Source organism: Anser cygnoides, chromosome 9 (assembly GCF_040182565.1).
Source record: "Anser cygnoides isolate HZ-2024a breed goose chromosome 9, Taihu_goose_T2T_genome, whole genome shotgun sequence".
In the NCBI taxonomy this organism is placed as follows: domain Eukaryota; kingdom Metazoa; phylum Chordata; class Aves; order Anseriformes; family Anatidae; genus Anser; species Anser cygnoides.
This window is the reverse complement of record NC_089881.1, coordinates 20,208,145-20,227,408: the sequence shown is the minus strand read 5'-3', so window position 1 is coordinate 20,227,408 and position 19,264 is coordinate 20,208,145. Positions and strand designations below refer to the sequence as shown.

General features: G+C 37.0%; 1 long non-coding RNA gene across 1 annotated transcript in view; it reads right to left on the bottom strand.

Moving 5' to 3' along the window:
• Positions 1–19,264, bottom strand: part of LOC106032012 (uncharacterized) — a 116,788-nt gene that overhangs the window by 38,171 nt on the left and 59,353 nt on the right. The window contains exon 3 of the long non-coding RNA XR_010833530.1: positions 17,266–17,399. This is a non-coding gene — a long non-coding RNA (uncharacterized lncRNA). The remainder of the gene's footprint in view (positions 1–17,265; positions 17,400–19,264) is intronic.

The following is a 19,264-nucleotide window of genomic DNA, read 5'->3' as shown; positions in this document are numbered from 1 at the left end:
GAAAACTTCAGGTCAGATTTTGGTCTCACACTGATGTGAATTTATAGTTTTAACAACCCCAGTTGCACATGTTATAGCCTCAGAACCTGTAAATATATAAAGAAAATGTTGAAAAACATGAGGTAGCATTTGTTAAAGATTGCAGACAGTCAGTATCATTCTAAATATGCATTCCTTTTAAAATCCTGTTTTGTTCTGATTTATAGTGCTCGGCCTTTATACAAAACAGGACTGAAAAAGCAGATTCTGTTTCTGTTTTGCAAATGTATTATTTCTTCCCTTTTCTATAGTATATTTGCAAAATCCGTGGTAGGCATTACCAGTGATTTTACCCATAACTCTGAAATGGATTGTGGCTTTCCCTTTCCAGTGTGTCTTGCCACTGCTTTCCAGCAAAGGGAGAGGAATGAAGTCTGATATTTACATAATGTGAACTTGGGTTTCAAAAAGATGTCATAAAAGGGTAAAATCCTCTCAGATGTAAAAAGCAATATCTTTTTTGCTGCCTGTAGAGGAGTATGCCAACATTCTTCATCCAACAATTTCTGCATGGTTTAATGAAAAGGGGTGGGGAGTGTAGATGATGGGGAATCACTTACTGTAAAAAATACTTGAAGTCTGTATATCTCAATAACTTGTTACTACCTAGTGCAACGTAGCAAGATTGTTTATTACAGCATCTTCTGAACCTTACTATCTAACCTGTTACAACCAAAATGTATTGTTTAATCTTCTTGATTAAAGATTTGGTCCTTTTACAGCACATTGCTAGTAAAAGAAGATATTCAGTTGAATGATTTCCAGACGATATATTTCTTAGAATATGACTTACATCTCATCAGCTACAGAAGTTCAATAATAATCAAAGACAGCTTTTGTATTTCCAACTGTCAGATGTTCTCATTCACTGCTTCGATTCAAGTAATGGCACAGGTTATAGAGGCATTAATGTGCTGTACTGTAAGAGAAATAGAGATAAAAGGCTTACATCTCCTTTCATACAGTTCTAGATTGGAAATAATTCCACTGTCTTCAGTAAAAGTATAACTGACAGAAGAATCAGGCCCAAGGTACATATGTGTATGAGATAATGTAAATAATTCTGGACAAATAAGGGTAATGTTTAAAAATGATTATGGTTATATAGAACTAGTAGAACACTGAAAAAATTGTCACTGCTCAAGGAGAAGTTAAATTGTACCTAAGACTTGCAATAAGCAATGCTAAGAACAGCATATCACCAATGCAGAACATACATTATTTTAGTTATAAATGCATCCTCCTCCAACTAAGGCTTAGCTTTTTGTGATATAATGGGACCGCATCAATAACTGCTTCTTTTCTGTCAGCATGGTGAGGTGTCAAAAAGAGTATATCTAATCAGTGGAAGAGAGTAATGGCTATCAAAAGAGTAACATACACCAACTCTGCCACCCACATAATTTGTGATCTCACACCATCCCCTTACAGTATCTTAGCTTCCCTGTCTGGAAAATAAGATAATAGTGCTTCATTTGAAATCAGTTTTAGAGACTTGGATGAAAGCAGAGATGATATAATGAACAAAGTAATACTATTGTCATGCAGAATTAAATTCAGGAACTATTTTGAAAGTGTCTACCAGTTCCAACGAATGTGCCCAGAAGACTGTGAGATGAAAAACCACAAACTGTGACAGCCTTTCAAAATGCAACAGTCTTCCATATAGATATATAAGGATGTATAAACACATAAACTAATTTATACACCACAGCATGAAGGTTTTCCAAGTACAAGTCCAAGAGATGTAAATTATTTGTGAACACACCAATTAGAGGTAGATGTTTTCTAAAGCTAGCCAAATTTATCACATGCTATTGTACTGGGTCGGGCTGGGATGTTAACTTTCCCTGCAGCAGCCCATACAGTGCTGTGCTCTGCACTTGTAGCTAAAACAGCAGTGGTATCACACCAGTGTTGTGTCTGCTGCTGAGCAGTGCTGGCACAGCATCAGGACTCCCTCTAACCCTCCTAGGGGGTGGGCAAAAATGTGAGAAAAGAAACATCACCAGGGCAGCTGACCTAAACCAACCAAAGGGATATTCCATACCATATGATGTCACACTCAGCAATAAAAGGTGGAAAAAGGAAGAAGAAGGGAGGGGCGGCCTCTCATTGTGAAAACGTCTGTCCTCCTCCCGAACACTGGCTACGTGTGTTGAGGCCCTGCTACAAGGACGTGGTCAAGCATCGTTCATTTGTGGGAAGTAGAGAGTAATTTCTTTCCCCTGCACTTCCACATAGCCTTTACTTGTTTTGTTTAGTTTTCCCTTTCCCCCTCCCTTTTCCCCTTTCCCTTTTTTTTCCCCTTTAGTTAAATTGTTAATTGTTTAGTTAAATTGTTTAGTTAAATTGTTTAATTAATAATAATCTTTCCTTAATAATTTCTTTTTTTCCTTTAATTAAATCATCCTTATCTCAACCTGTGAGTTGTTCTTTCCTTTACTTCTTCCCCTCCTCATCTAAGGAGGGGGAGTGAGAGAGCGGTTGTGGTGTTCACCTGCCTAGCACGGTAAAACCACCACAGCTATGTCACCAGATCCTTTTATATGTGACACAGAAAAACTATTTCACAAATATTCTAGACAGTTTTTTAATTGTATGAGGTTCAAATGAATTTTAAATATAGTCTAAGTTCTCTCTTTGGAGCCAATAACATTAACTAAAATTAAGATTCTCCATCCTGAAGGAGCAGAAAGACAGACTTGCAGGAAAATAAATATCTGTCAAACTTATCATTTAATTCTACTAGGAGTTCATTGTATTACTGTTGTTATAATAAGATATCAAGAGATGGAACTTAAAAATTGGACAAAGATAAACAGATTATGTACAATCACATTAGAATCAGCAACTGAAAAGTTTGGCTGACTTTCTAAAGGGAGGCTTTCCAAGCCAGCTTTTCTCTCTTTAATACTGTCATCCTGCTTATTTTCATCAGATCCTTATTTTCATCCACTTTTATAGAAACAGGTCTTAATTTCTATTGTCAGAGTTCCACAGAAAAAAAATGGGCCACTTTCTGTAATTTACCAAATAGAGGAAGACTTTACTGTTACTGCTGAGACCCTTGGAAGATTACATTGAAAAACATTCCCTCGTAATTTTTAACATAAAAGGTTCTTTGGAGCACAGTAAGTAAATATTTAGGCAGCTTAGTAGATGAGAGTTAAGTTTAGTTTCTTCACATTTCACAAGCATTGGAACGGGCTGCCCAGGGAGGTGGTGGAGTCACCATCCCTGGAGGTCTTTAAAAGACGTTTAGATGTAGAGCTTAGCGATATGGTTTAGTGGAGTACTTAGTGTTAGGCCGGAGGTTGGACTCGATGATCTTGAGGTCTCTTCCAACCTAGAAATCTGTGATACTGTGATACATTTCCTAAAATGACTCCATTGCAATATGAATTTTAGTTCAAACCTGACTTGCAGAATCTACAAATGCTTTATGTTAATTTGCTTATAAAGATAGAGGGTTTTTCCCATTTGAGTAAATCACAGTAAATAATCTTATACATACTCTATTCTTGTCTTAGAGCAGTGTCATGACCTCCCACATTTTCAAAGGGAAGAAAGTCAATTCATTAAAGATCTCTGAAAAACTAAGCTTTTGCTTTATGAAAAGGTCTCTCAAGTTTGATGCAGTATTTTAATAAAAGCTTAGCATTGCAACAACTGAGGGAGAAAGTCATCAAGCCCTAACCATGGCTATATGCAGAACTTGTTTTGCATAATAAAAATAAAATAAAGTGTTTCACTATTTGATTCAATTACGCTGTTGTAAAGAGCTGTGGCTTAAGTTTGAAATGAAAACCTTCTCAGTCCGATTCACACACTATTTGCCACTCAGTTCTCGTGTATTTCCAAACAACACTCACTGCAAGTACTCAACACTGAGGTGACTATCTTGGGATATCTCCCACAAAATTTCGAGCAATAAAGAGCATCTATCTAATTTACTGTTGTGTAACCAAAAGAAATATGAAGTTAAAACTGCTATAGAACATTGTCATGGGGATACTATAAGTTAATCTAGCATTGCTTTCAACACTTTAACCTGTTACAAAACTTAAATACAGGAAATACAGGAAAGAGAAGTAATGAAGATAAATATTGGTCAACAAATCATCAGAGAATATTCTTCTCTGAGGAAAGATCAAAGGAAAAGTAACAGCACTTGAAGATAATGAAAAAGTTGCAGGGATGACTTAGGAGAAAATACAGACCTTTCTTCACAGCTGCATCTGAACAAGACAAAAAAAACAAAAAAACAGCAAAATAATTTGAATGACAGTTCAACTGCTACAAGATGCAGCCCTGCAGCTGAAAACAAAGTTTGAATTTTTTGTGATTTTTACTTTTTAGTCACAATGAATTAATGAAACAAGTAACGATCTTAAGCTACACAGGAAACTGAATATACTCAGTAAAATTAGAAGCAAGCTTGAAGCATCCTCTTTGCCTGAGGCAACAGAAATGATGGATGATAGTCTGAGGAATAGTCTTTGCATTCTGGACTACTAAATAAGTAATCTCATTAATCTTCTTGCAGCTTTTACCTCTAACTTATGTTTTAGCTACATAAACCCAGAGAATTTTGGATGTTTTGACATGAATCTTTGATACTGCATAACACCAGCTGGATGCAATGGGAGTAAGACTAATACAAAGGGACTGTGCAACGTTAGGTCTAGTATTTCAACAAGCAGTTCTAGTGCTTTTTAAAAGGGGGAAAAATAAAATATTTAATTCAGACAAAACCAAAACAATATAAAATATTTTTGAGCTGGAATATTTCCTGTTCTGTGCTGCGCTTTATAATTAAATTCTAAAGACAGAGAAATGAGAGAAAGCATTAGGTATGGCAGGATAAAGCAGGAAGCAGGTCATTGCAAGTGATGGAGTTCAGCTCTTTACCACATTCTTTGGGACTGACACTGGGCAGGCTAAGATAACTAATACATCTATTGAGCACTTTTATGCTGAAATTTAATACTTCCAGAAATTAAGGGAGATTAATCTCAAAGACCATCAACAGGAAAAGATTAGGCTGAACCAGCAGCCAAAATTGTCATCAGCCCCAGTCCACTCCTAATCCTGAAAGCCAACTACAGTTTTCCTGCATAAATGAGCTCACATGCTACAGATCTTCACGATAACTGATACTCTAAAGCACATAGCAAATTTGACAGACACAAGACACTTTATCAGACAAGTTCAGGCCAAGATGTCAAATGGTTCCATTTAATTAGGAAGGAGGGAAAAGCCAATGACACCTTGAAGTACGGTAGAAGCCTCACTGTGCAGATATATTATTGAGAAAGTTTTTGGAGGCTGCAGCGATGGGTTGCACAGAAGCCCAGAGATTTTTACATTCAAGTCCCAAATGCCTACCTATACAGTAATCATAGCAGATGGATAATGTGCTGTGTTTGGTTTTTTTAATAAACATGTCAAACATTAAACATCCCGTTCACAGATGTACAATAACAAAATGTCTTTGCTGTGATTTGAAGTTATGTTGCCTCAAAAACCCTACAGTTTTTACTACAAAGAAACAATCCAACTGCTGCACACACCTTAGCCATGGTTCACTTAGTACCTTACCTACCTAACTCTGGAAGAACAATTTCAAACCAACTATGCTGGCCAAGACTTTAGCTGTCAAGTATAAGCCATAATATGAGTGATAAGAGCTATGAGACTCTGTTTGAGTAACCTCTGATTGAGGTTAATTTGCCTTAGAGTACATGTTTTGCACATCTTCTGTTTGTGGTCTTTGGAGACCTCACAGAATCTTTAGCAGATCCTTTATGTTTCCAAACTACACTTATCCAGCCTCAAAGACTGCGTTGGAACTCAATGAGCTTCAACTGCATACTTCCCATCGAAGCATTTACACACTGCAAGCAGCACTCAGCATGAAAAAACAAGAGCTGATGGCAATACCCTCAACAAATTAAGACTGAGACAAATATTTAATCTTGAGTTAAGCAGAAGATCAAATTTAATTCTTAAAGCATCTTTTTCTCAAAACTCAACATTTCTTCTCATTCTGAGCTAATTCAGACCAGATGCTTCACATATGCAGTGAGGCTATGAGCTAAAGGCCTGGCCACCAAAAGAGCGTAACCCCTTGCAAGCAAAAATGGCGGGTCCTCAGGCACCTGAAGTCCCTGACACATACACAGTCCTCTCAAAACTGAATTACTCATTCTCTTTCCACTTCTTCTTAAAGAAGCTTTCAATTTTCTTCCCCTGTTTACATTAGAAAGCAATACATGGTTACGTAAAAAAATTCAACCAGCTACTTAAGGCTTCTGCTCCCCTTTTTGCAGCACTGACAGCCAAGAAACAAGCTCCAAAGCCAGCCATTCCCAGCACATTTCATCAAAAGCACAGGTTTCCTTAGCAACATGCCCCAAAATATCGCGGAGTCCTTCACTCCGCGTGTCCTTGGGACAGCAGCTTGCGGGCATGGAAGTGCATGGGCAATCAGACACCTGGGGCCTTTCTACTTAAATGTACCATATGGGTTGGATTTTGGGGGGTATTTTCTAAATGCAGAATAATTGGGTTATTAAATGAATGTGCAATATCTGGTCTAAAGAAATTCAGCATGACATTTCAGGTTTCCAATGTCTTTCTGATGAAAAGGCAATTGTGGCACACAAGTTATGGTCACAGGTCCCAGAAATCTTACTGCATTAAGAAGCATTCAGAAAAGCAAAAGTAATTGAGACCACCTGTGTGACGAGCAAATGCAGCCACAATAAAAATAAAATAAAAATGAGGTCAAAGAAATGTAGGGCCACAGCAGACTCTTTAAAATCGATAGAAAGTGACTCATTGAATTTAACAGGCACTTTTGCCTTGGTGATCTCCGTGATAAACTGATATTCCTGCCTTTTATGATGGTTGATACATGCCTGGGTTTGGGGTGAAATGTGCAATATGTATGTATGCACATAATTAAATAGAATTTAATATCTTCTGCTGCCCATACTCCCAGGCAAAGCAACAATACTATACAATTTCAAAACTAAGTCTGACAGGTTGAAGAATAGATATTTATTTGCCCAAGAGGTAGAAATACCTGTTCAGAAACCATTTGAGTCATGACTGAATATCAGAACACAACAAAAATGTGGATATCAATCCACTTGAACACTTCTCTTTCTTTTTTTCTTCAGACAGAGTTGTTGGGGTCAAGTGGTGACCAGTCTTATTTACCGTAATGACTTACAGCTTCTCTGCAAGTGCATATCAACTTTCTGCACTTAAATACATGACTGCTCAATTGAATCAGCTACAATGTCTTGTTTCATAATAATAGAGCATTTTGGAGGACAGCAGAGCACATCAGATTTGGAAAATGCAAAAGTATTGAGAAAAAAAAAAAAGGATTTTCCTGCTCCTTCTTATTCCGCAAATCCTTTGGGTCCTCAAACATCACATTTGAAGGGGGGCTGGTGTTGATCTCCTACTGCAGATGAGTATCTGTGAGTAACCTACATCCACCAGTACTGAAAGACCACAGGTAAGAACAGGTCCACCCAAAAATTTCTCCTTACATTAGTAATATACTTTTGCAGCAAAGTGACTCTTATTTCTGATAAGTGATCAAGTCTGCATTTGGTGACAGGATGGCAGAGAGGGGAAGATGAACAAAGTCTCTATAGAAAACATCTCACTGCTTTGAGACAGCATTTTAAGCAACCTCACATCCACAAAACCATTTCCAAAAGAAAAATAAACAAAAAATGTTGAGAATCCAAAAAGATGGTAAATTGTCAGGACAACACACTCATTAGTTGGGGTAAGACACATTTGAAAATTCAAAAATGTTGTTGATTCTTAGTCCTTTGGTTTAATTTCAACAGGAAAATCATAGTAAGGGCACCTTCATTCTTTACTGTCAGATCAGGGCTCTTCCACAAGCTTGGCTTATTGCTGCCTTTGTAGATGGTGAAGAGCACTTACTATTTTAGAGATAGTATATGCTTTGCTCCAAACTTTAAGAAACAACACCAGATAACTTTATCAGTCCAAAAAGCAGTATATGACAGTGGAAGAAAGCTCTTGTATACAGTTGAGCTAGCTGCCACTCAAGAAGTAAGTCATAAATAATCTAGCTTTATAGAACACCCACCGAAAGAAAAAGCAGAGGACCGTTACAGAGGGGACTAAAAAACCAAGATCCCTAAAAGGGCTGTAAAAACTCATTTTCTTGCAGCACATCCATCCATGAATGATATTTGTTTTCCCTCCACACATGCCATACTCTAACCTATGGCAGTCTTTGACCAAAAACACAAGTGAGAAACAGGCCTGACACTCTCTGAATGTGATCCACATCTTCAATAAACATCTACATATTTTTTCTTCCTTTTTTTTTTTTTTTTTTAACTAGAAGACTTTCATTCCTCCACAGAGTGGAATGTGTGGGTAAGACATAAAGTTAGCAAGTTAACTTGTACATTCACATGTAAATTGATCCTCCTCTGAATCTAAAGATGAGATTGATTTTGTGGGCGTAAGAAGTGCTGCTAACAGCTGAAATCTTCATCAGGCACCCAGTAATATTTGTATTTCTTCTAAGGGCTCATCTGCCAAAGAGATTCTCAGCAGAGAATCTCAACTTTCTTTAGAGAGAAAAAGTATTTCTACACTTTGTGGAGGAGAAGGAAAGCTTGAAAATGCCCTCAGAGTAACCGAAAGATTCAGAACTCAGAAGGTAAATTAAAAGAACACGTATTTAGGATTATATATAACAATTTTGAAAGCCAACTGCACAATTTCATCATATGGAGAGCAGATAACTGAGAGGAAGCAGACTTCGTACCATTTGAGGGAAGTGCTGTTCAGCTGTGCAAGAGTTCTGCAAATATAAATGCCTTATCTGTTCCCCTTCTGATAGGAATATCTCCTTGCTCTTTCCCAGAGCTTCTGTAACACTATAGTTATATATAAGTTAATTTATACACTGATCAAAACTTTTTGACCAGGCAAGGATTTTTCTCCTATTTGACATCCCATATTCCCGAGTTAACAAGCAAATCTGGTGCACAGACAATATGTGGTTTCATCATAGCATCATCTTTGTCACAACAGTGTGGTATAGATATAGCAATATGTGATATTTTAGGGAAAAAAATGGAATGGAAACATTCCTAAATTAATATCCAAGTTTGGCTTAACATTTTTATAAAACTAGAGGTTCTTTGCAATCTGTTTTTTTTGTTTCAGATGACTATAATCTCATCCTTACCCACTTTTCATGTGAATTAAATACCCTACATATATCTACTGAAATTATTTTATCTAATTCTGCATAGAGCAATTCCACATAAAGTCAGAATTAAAAAGAGAGATGCTGGAAAGTATTAAGAGAGCTAAAACTTCGCTCTGTTAAAGGTAAGAGCAGAAGTAAAATGTCTCGTGATTACAAAGAAAATTCGTCATCCCTCTTCAGTCTTCTAACCTCTATCGACACCATATTATAACCAATTAATGGTTTAGTTTCAAGCCACGGACCAAACTGCATTGTTCTTTAGTTAGTATTGTCATGTGCTTGGCACTTTTCAAATACAAAGCAAGTTTTTTATTCCAAAATTTTGTATTGACCACTACTATCTTCATAGTCCCTCTCAACTAGATTTTTTCTTATGTTCTCTAGAAAATGCAATAGTGTCACACCAAATGAGCTAATTTCAAACCCATTAGGTAGAATGGGCTTCATTCTACTCTCATTACCAGCAAATCAAAGCTATTCTTTTCCACAGTGAGAGCCTAGGCTTTATCCTATAATACTTTCTATCCCTCAAAAAAGAAAGATAAAATATTCCAGAGATCAGTGGATGTACTTCAGGTTAGATTAAGAAATATGTGCAAACCATCAGAAACTTTATCTCTGCTTTTGCTACCGGAGAATAGCCCCTGGAGCTGAATTTTCATTGCAACCTGTGGATCCAAGATGATCCCATTGGAGTAGACTGAATTTCCAGCTGAATGTGGGATGAGAAGTCCTTTTAAAAGTTGCTCATTTCCTGCTTTCTAAGCCCCTCTGTTGGATCTCAGACAGCTCCTCTTTTTTTTTTTTTTCCTGTGCAGTTTTATCACAAACAGAACCTGAGAGCTAGAATTTTAATAAATCTCAAATAAATCTGGACTGTCTTGTGGTAGAAAAGACTACATCTCAAACCACAGTTTTTCAGATATCTACACAGCTGTTAATTCAGCAAATTTGTTATCTGGGGCTTCATCACCAAGCTATCAAGAAGAGTTGGGTGAGAAGCTTCTACATCATTCCCTAGGCTTTTGTGCAAACACCGATATTAACATACAGGATAAGGGAGTTGATAAAAGAGGAAAGTTCTGAGAAAAACTGCAGCAGTCACTGCTTTTGTAGCAAATTGGAGCCAATGCATTGGCAAGTAAGATTTAACAGGCTTGATTGTTCTTTATCAAACATGAAGTGAACTAAGTGTGGAATTATGGCAGGGCACAAGGAAAGTTGTCAGACTGCACAGGGTGAAAAGGAAAAGCCGAAGGCCCAAAGCAATGAATGGGAAATAATGAGAGCAATATGAAGAATGATCTACAGAAAGCAGAAGGGAAGGAGAAGATGGGAAAAAGGACTGAAAAGGGGAGAGGAGGTCTAGTCACTGACCCAAAGCCAATGTCTTCAGAGCTGAAAGAGAACATTGCATTTATATATATATGCCCTTCAGAAAACAAAACAAGGGAGGTATCAAGCAAGGCAGAGAAATTCTGTGGAAGGATAATATAACACCAACCCTGAAATTAAAAATGGAAAAGGAAATGGGAATAAGTTTTCAATTTTAAAGTTCCAGCTAGCTAGTTAATTATTAGAAGGTCAAAATCATAAAAGCATCAAAACCAAAGATTTATACAAATTAATGGAAGACAGACACAGTGGGCATCATGTTGCGTCTACTGCCATTAGCTCAGGTTATCCCTGAAGCAGAATTGTCAGGAGCCAGTGGGCTATATCCAAGGAAATAATTGGTCTACATCTATCATAATGTTATATTCTCTAAACACTATATAATGCTTTATACGATATTCAGCATTTTATTTTCTACAATGTTATTGTATTAGCAACCAATATGAAGTACACTGATAGCTTTTGTTTTTCAAGTAGCTAAAATGGAGCACAAATGAGACTCTAGACTTTATTTCTTTGGATATATGTTTTCCTCCAACATTTTCAGAATGTGAATCTTTTTTTTTTATATAGGCTATATATCTCCTTGCCAAGCTCAAAGATACATAAAGCTACTATAAAACTTTTTACCTATATGCTCCTATTATAATCAGTTATTTCCATTCTAAATTTCAACAAAATGGCAAAATAACATGTCAAAACTTTGCAATGGTTTAATTTTGGAATACAGTCTTAAAACTTATACATCAAACACGTAATAGACTTTATACAGAAGACTAATTAGTCCTTTCCTATTAGTTCCTAAATCTTCCCATCACACTTGAAAATTCTGTGCCCTCACAATACAGCAAGACTCATCTTCCTTCCCCTCATGTTTCCCCCATACTAAAGGTCAACATTAACATTATGGAATTTCAAGTACTGTGGAAATAGGCTTGAAATATGTAAGTGTGAGCTTGGTTACTTGCACTGTATAGTGAATCTTTATTAAAGATTCTGCTCTATCTCCTTATCTGTAATTCCCATTGAAACTTCATCTGCTACTATCATACCTCTTGGCCGCCTAATGTTTTCACGGCTGTTCTTTATCCTTTACTTCCCTATGCTTATTAAGTCATCAGCACCCAAATGCATTCAGCTGGGCAAAACACAGAAGGGGTCAGCATGGTGTACCACTTTTTAGGTCATAAAAATGGGGCCAGAACAAGACTAAAATAATGAATAACTCTTATGAGGACACATTGTACTCTTTGTGCATTTTACAGAAGCAAAAAGCCCTACAGACTAGTAACCATAAATTCTGAAAGATACTGAATTTGAAATAAAATTCATTTCAGGCAGGAACAATTTATACCCATTAGACAGATCAGCCAGTTTGTGCCGAAAGCATTACTTTCAGAAGAGCTATGGGGAGTACTGGGTGACTTTCATCTTGAGGAAAATATTTGAATTTCTAACATTTTTCTTTTTGAATGAGAATGAGTAATTTTCTGTAGCAGAGATATTCTTTCTCAATCCCAGAACAAGAAATAATCATAAGTCAGTGTTAAATATACAGACATAGGCAACAATTATAATCAGCAAATGGTGATCCAAACAGACCAATTTTACTCACTTACACAGTTATGGTACAGCACAAATTGTTACTGAAGCACTAAGTTTTGCCAACCAACGCTGGGTCATCTCTTTGCAAATTAGTTAGTGTGTGAGTTCTAGATGTGGCAGGCACAAATTATGCAAAAAAGCTTCCTATGATGAGAAAAGGATTTGATTACTGATGTTTAAATAAGGATCCCGGAGCTGTCTTTCTTCTGTAGGAATGGTGTTAAATATTTGGCAACAAGATGACGTGTACTGCATAATTTAAACCTTTCAGTTTTACTGGGCACACAACATACATTTGCCTGCAATTCATTAGTTCCCATGCACACTTTCAACCAACATTAAATATACATGTAGGATGAGCTATTCTGCGTCCATCAATCTCTCCTCACCTTATTACTTACTTTACCTTTTCATTGTTGACTTGGCTTTTACTCCAGGTAGCATATCAGCACTTTTGTTTTGTACATTTGTGAAGCAAGGGACCTCAAATGCTCAGTATTTGATCTCCCTCTGCCTGTCTTCTGTGCTGTCACATCCTTTGAAAGCCCAGTTCATGACTCCCAAGCAAGCTTCCATCCTGCCCTGCCTGGCTCCAACTTACCAGCTCTGCCTCGTCTGAGATTATTGAGAATCAGGAGGGAGCAAGAAGATGATAGGATGAAAAAGGAGATAAGAGTGAACAGGAGAGTTCAGTATCTGTTTTAACAGAGTCATACAATGTCACTGTGTAGCAACAGACAGCCTCTCCATGCCCCAGTCAGGAATAGGCAGTTAAAACAAAGAAACTTTGGCTTACTAAGTCATTCTAGGCCTTCTATGGCACAATGATGAATATTACTTTTGAGTTGTGCTGGAGGTGGGTTGATATAACTATATGTGTAGATTTCTTCCAAAATATAAACAAGTGTAACTACTGTTTTTCACAATTACGATAATTTGCTTAGACTCCAACAGCACTCCAAAAAAGGATTAGGTAGCCACTGGGGTTAGGTAGCCACTACCTAATGATTTCAAATTGTCACCAAGAAAGTTTATCATTTCTTTTTGGTCATGTCAAACTTCACAGATTCTTTAAACAAAGTTTTATATTAGATATGTCTGATCATCATACTAATCTATTTTTTACTGCAAAACTGAAAAGTTCAACAGCCAAGGTCTCCCTGGAAAAAAGAACAAACTTTCCAGTTTGAGAATAAATGAGGAATGAATGCTTAGTTAATGTGATATCCTGTCAAGCATAAAATACACAAGAGGGGTAAAAACATGAGGTATGGAAAAGCAAACAATAAAGTCTAGTATCACCAGAGACATGTCAATGGAAGATGATGTTTAGGACTCTGTAGGACAGAGACTGTACAAGACAAAGTCCCACTGCAAATTTTGCATCACCGCATTTGTCTATAGGAATGCCTTACAAATACTAACTACATACAAAATATGGATTAATATTTGCTTTAAGATTAAATAACAAATTTGAAAAGATTCCTGTCAAAAAGAACACCTGTTACATTGAGAGATCATAGTCTTGTAATGTGGCAGCAAATGTCAGAGTACAGTCTCACACATTTCATTTTCCACTTCTGCATCCCTCAGTGGAGAAGAAAGACAGAAAATATAAATTATTTTGCAAGAATTAGAAGCCAGATGGCAAAGATGAATAGGTCTATTTAATATATATATATATATATATATATATATATATAATCTTGTAATTATTAGCAATATTCCCTCTACTGGAGTAATAAAGCCAGTGGAGGAAGTTATGAAAAAAGTCACAGGAGGACATGAAAACCGAAGACAGGTCACTACAGTAAAGATGCAAAGTAGTATTTTGGCCACCATGCTGAGGTTCCTGAAACATGCCAGAAAATATTACCTGAAAGTAGTCAAACTGGAAAATTAAGTTGACAAAAGTAATCAGGATATGTACAAGTAAATTTCATTTGTGCATATTTTTGGAAATGCTTGTTAAGACAACATAAGACAGGGATATAAGAGTTTATTTTATCCTTCCCCAGGAAATACTTATGTGCAAGGGGAAGAAAGGTTCTTCAGTCCACCGTGATGTTCAGAAGCCAAAACAGCTGGCTTCCCAGACATCTCTTTTGCACCAGGACTCAAAAAATTTCAAATGCACAAGAGCAACATAATGATTTTAAGCAACTAGAAACCACTGCTAAAGCTTCTGTGCAATAAGGGTGACTTCTAGTAACCGTAAAGATACAAATGAGTAAATCATGGAAACGTTTGAATCTGCGCTGTTCAAAATGAATCACACTGTGTCTCTCTGCAGGCTGTGAGAGCGAATGTCTGTGTGCATGCGTGCATGTATACACTTGCAGGATGGGATTCAAATTGTCTGAATTGCACTGGATTTGGACACTGGATACAATGGATAGGGATTCAGTGTAATTTTAGGTGGTGTGGCATACCTGAGACATCCGCACCCATCAAAAGTCTTGATGCAAGGCACAGAGCAGATCTCCGCCCTCCTGGATCAGCAGCAGAAGCTCTGATGGGATACAGTGCTGCACAAAAATAGGCACTAGATGCCTACCTCTAAGCAACTACATAGGATGCAAATGCCGCTACACCTAGCACTGAGAAAGGTACCAGGGCAGTAAAAGTTCAGAGGATTATCACGCAGAAGATTTTAATACCCCACCTGCACAACACAACCATATGTTGTCCTGCTTTAACTGAAGTATGCATATACACCACCGAAGTGATGCAAAAATGAAATACTGCGTTCCAAATAAGCGAATTCTGAGTTTATGTTGAACACAAAGTACACAGCAGTTTGCATTAAATGAGACATAACAGATTGGGTTTTCTTAGGATATACATATATTGAGTCAATTCGTAAACCACAGCTCAGAAACACATTTTCATCTCAGATCCATTTGCTACTCTAAATTCACGCAGCTAATCATATTAGGCAATGGACACACTGATAGATGCTTTTGATTAATTTAGTTAATACAACAAAAGAAGCAATAATATATAGCTATTATCATATTTTTTATGGTGCATTGTTATTTCTCACCAAGCAACTGAAAAAATAACAGATTGTAATCCCGGGCTATTGCACAAAGCCTTAAAAACTAAGACTTCACATAAGCACTTAAAAACATGTATTTTGACTCAGAAGATTTAGGCTAAGATAAAGTGCTTATTATTTTTATTATCTTTTTTTTTTTTTTTTTTTTACTTATTTAGTATGCACTAAACGTCTAGATGTTCCATGGAGCTACAAACATTTTGCAAATGCAACACATGTACTATGATACCAAAGACTAAAGAACCCTTCTTTGAAATGAATGTCCAATTCCTGCTTTGGATCAAAGTGTCAGGGCTCAGCATGGCCAAAAGAAGAACCCAGATTCCTCAGAAAAAGCCCAAGTTAATATTCTTTGCAAAGAGGACTTTTCAATCATCATGCCCCATTCAGAAATGGAATTAGAGCCTCAGCAAATGTGGGTCAATTTTACAACATTCAGAACTATGGGATCTGAAGATCTGACCTAAGAAGTCCAAAACTATTGTATATCTAAGCAGAAAAAAATCCTATTTTTATTTTCCTTAACATATGAAAAGTTGGAGGGACTGAAGAGCCCCTTTGCAAATCTAAGCTGCCAAATCTGAAAATTAATTATTAACAAATGCTTCAAGTGTGGACTTCCCCTCATTACTAGTTTTTATTTAACCTGAAAAATGTCCATAATTATTTCTGATAATTGATGGAGATGGAGGAAAATCTTAAGACCTTTTTCCAAACAATAAGGTATAACTTGAATTCTGCATTCTGTGCTTACAGTCCCAACATCTGGCAACGCCGCAATTGCAGAGAGGATGCTGATCATAGTAATAAGTTTTAAGAAGCTTCACAGAGTAAGTTGTTATGTCCAGACTTGCCTATTGCATGTAATAAGCACAGTTCTACAAAAATCAAGTCATTACTGGAACTCCAGGAGTCTGGAGAACTATGGCAGACTGCTAATTAATTTTGCCTCTGAAACTTTCAGTAATAATTGGATCAGGGAGTGAAACATGCATTGAAAAGCAGAATGTATCTCTGTGAAGCTGTTGGACCTAACAATTTTCTTAATATAATAATAGGAAGAGGTTTTATTTTGGGGAGGCAGGAAAACTCATGTGTTCATGTCCTTTTTTAGTCAAAATACAAGCTATTTTTAACAAATTGTTTTTTTCCACTGCTGCCTAAGGAAAAGTTTTTACATATGACAGCCTATCTGAAGTGTATGAAAAGGTGATATCCATGATTATAAGAGCCATTCTTCTTGGTAAAACACACTACCACTCCAAAAGATAAAATGAAGATAACAGAAAGGAAGAAAATAAGAAATCTGTGGAGAGAAGATGATGGGAAATTAAAAAATATATATATATATATATCATCAAAAGAGGTACCAGTAGTTGCCTTATATACAACAGAGCATATGCAATTTTGGGGGCCTTCTTCAGAAGCAAACTGAAAAAAAGTACCATCTATGCACTGCCTATTACAAATGAGACTATATGCTTTATTTTCATCGTGATAGCATTCACAGCTTTCAGTGAATTCAAGGTCTCATTGCCTAAATGTAATATGTATAATAAAAAGCATCTGCAGGCTGCCTTTTCCTTCCTCTCCCCTAGACAGAAAGTGAAAAAAAAAATAGCTATGGATGAACACTGGCTTAGGGAAATGAAGAAGATTGCACAGAGCAAGCTTGCAGTGAAATAAAAGCCCTGTTTTTTTCCCAGATATACCCCTATTCACTCAATTACATGAAAAGCCTTCGAAACAAACAATTAATAGATTCTTTGGTTAGTTTGTAGTGGATCAAACCCTATATTGTTCACTCCCATGTGTCAATGATCACTCCAGTCTTCTCACACACACACACCTCCTATTTCTGTAGTGTGCTTACCACCATCGTGATGGTCTGCTCCGTGCGACGCGCACATGCACAGCTCCACACCCCAGCATCCTGCAGACACGCAGCCGAGGTTTCAGAAGCAGGTATGCTACAACAGGACAGCTCTCAAGGAGGGTTAACACAACCTGCTAAGAATAGGATAAATTTAGCAGTTCAAAGAAACCAGGTACATAGAGTAGTTTCAGTAACCTAACCACACTGCAGAAGAGCCCTTATTTCATCTTATCTCTAATTCGTATAGCTCAGCTCCGCTCTTTTTGTACCACTTAGTCAGCAAAGCCTGATACAGACTTTGCTTTGGGGAGGTTCTCAAAGTAACCATAGCATAGGGCATCAACATGCAGTCTTAGATATCAACACTTCTGATCGACAAGATTTGCTTCCCTAATAAGACTTCGCTTTGAAATCTATGGCCAATATGTTAATTCACTAGCAGACATCATGAGCAATTAGCAGGAAAGCCCAGCTTTCATAAATTACTGGCAGCTCCTATATTACCCACCCACCAATTCCCATGTGGGTAATGCCCACACAAAAAAGGAGGAAAAATTAGCCATCTCTTGTGACTCAGCAGCACAGGTCACACTGGAATGAGGCCTTCTGGCCTTCATCCCATGCCCGACTCACAGCCTCTAGGCCAGGACATTCACTACAAGCCCGAAGCAGCCTGCATTATACTTTTTAATATTTTGATAATGCAGAACCCAGACCTTTCAGGAAACCTCTCTGATCAGCACAGCAGTTCTGAGCACCAAAGTTTTGTTCATTTGCCATATGCAAAAATGCCTTTGGTCTCTGAGGGCAAGAGAAAAGGAAGATCAAAGTCAAGCCCCACTACATAATCCCAGAAGAGAATTTGTCATAGTCTCATGTTCCATCTTTTACCTTCAAGCATAAAGCAAATGAGAAAGGAAAGAAAATTATGGCTTAATAGTGTACGCAATTAGCAATCAGACGGAACTCATCCAATAAATTTTCCAAATATTGTATAACTTTTTGGAAGACACGGTTAACCCTCTGCACTACAGTCTGCTCACCTGAGACATAATATATAATTGCTTTTTGAAGCCATGATGAAAATCCATCATGACAGCTTTGTACCCAGAAGCAGAGTCTCCTTTGTTCTCATCCATGGCATCCCCACGCAGCTTTGAGACCTCTTGCTGGCAGAAATATTTGGGGAATCATGGGATCAGCCTGCCTGATACTCTTGATTCTTTCCCAGAACTTTACTCTGTGTTTTGGTCAGTAAAGAAAGTAAAGAGGGTTGTATTTACTCTTTGTATGTCTGAACTCCAGTCCAAGAAGAAAGTTTGCTGCAGTACATGATCAATCACAATTATGGTGTCCGCACAGTCCAAGTTATGGTCTAAGCTTCAGTGTCAATAATGTATTGTTGACTTGCATTGTATTTTAGAAGAAAGAAAGAACATTTAAAAGGATAGTTCAATGCTTGAATTTGAAGAGCCTAAATATTTTTGTGCACTTTTTATTCCTACTGGTCAATACTAGAAATCTTCAACATTTTCCATCATGAAATCTTTTTAAATGAAAAAAAAAAAAAAAAGCACTAAGTACAGAATTGCCATTTATTGGAACAAAGGGAAAACTAGTCTAGAACTGTCAGGATGACACATCTTCTGTTTGCAGACATCCTCTTAAATCAACAGACTTTAGAAAGCCATTGAGTAAGGTAGGAAAGCATTCATTTTTTGCCTTTAAGATTTTCCATTGCTTAAGCTTCTACTAGGTTTTATTTACAAAGGATGCTGGAAAGAGATGACAAAATTGCATTCTGCATTTTAACTATGACTGTTTCCACTTAAGTAAAAAAACATTGGATTAAAATTACTAAAATTGTAGGTAAAAAGCACAGAATTCTTCCTACTAAAGGTCAGCCACAAAAGGGAAAAGATTTGAAAGCAAGTTGTTATAATGACTAGTGCAGTGTTGTCGCAGAGAGCTGATAGGAAGGAAAGGCTGAATTCAG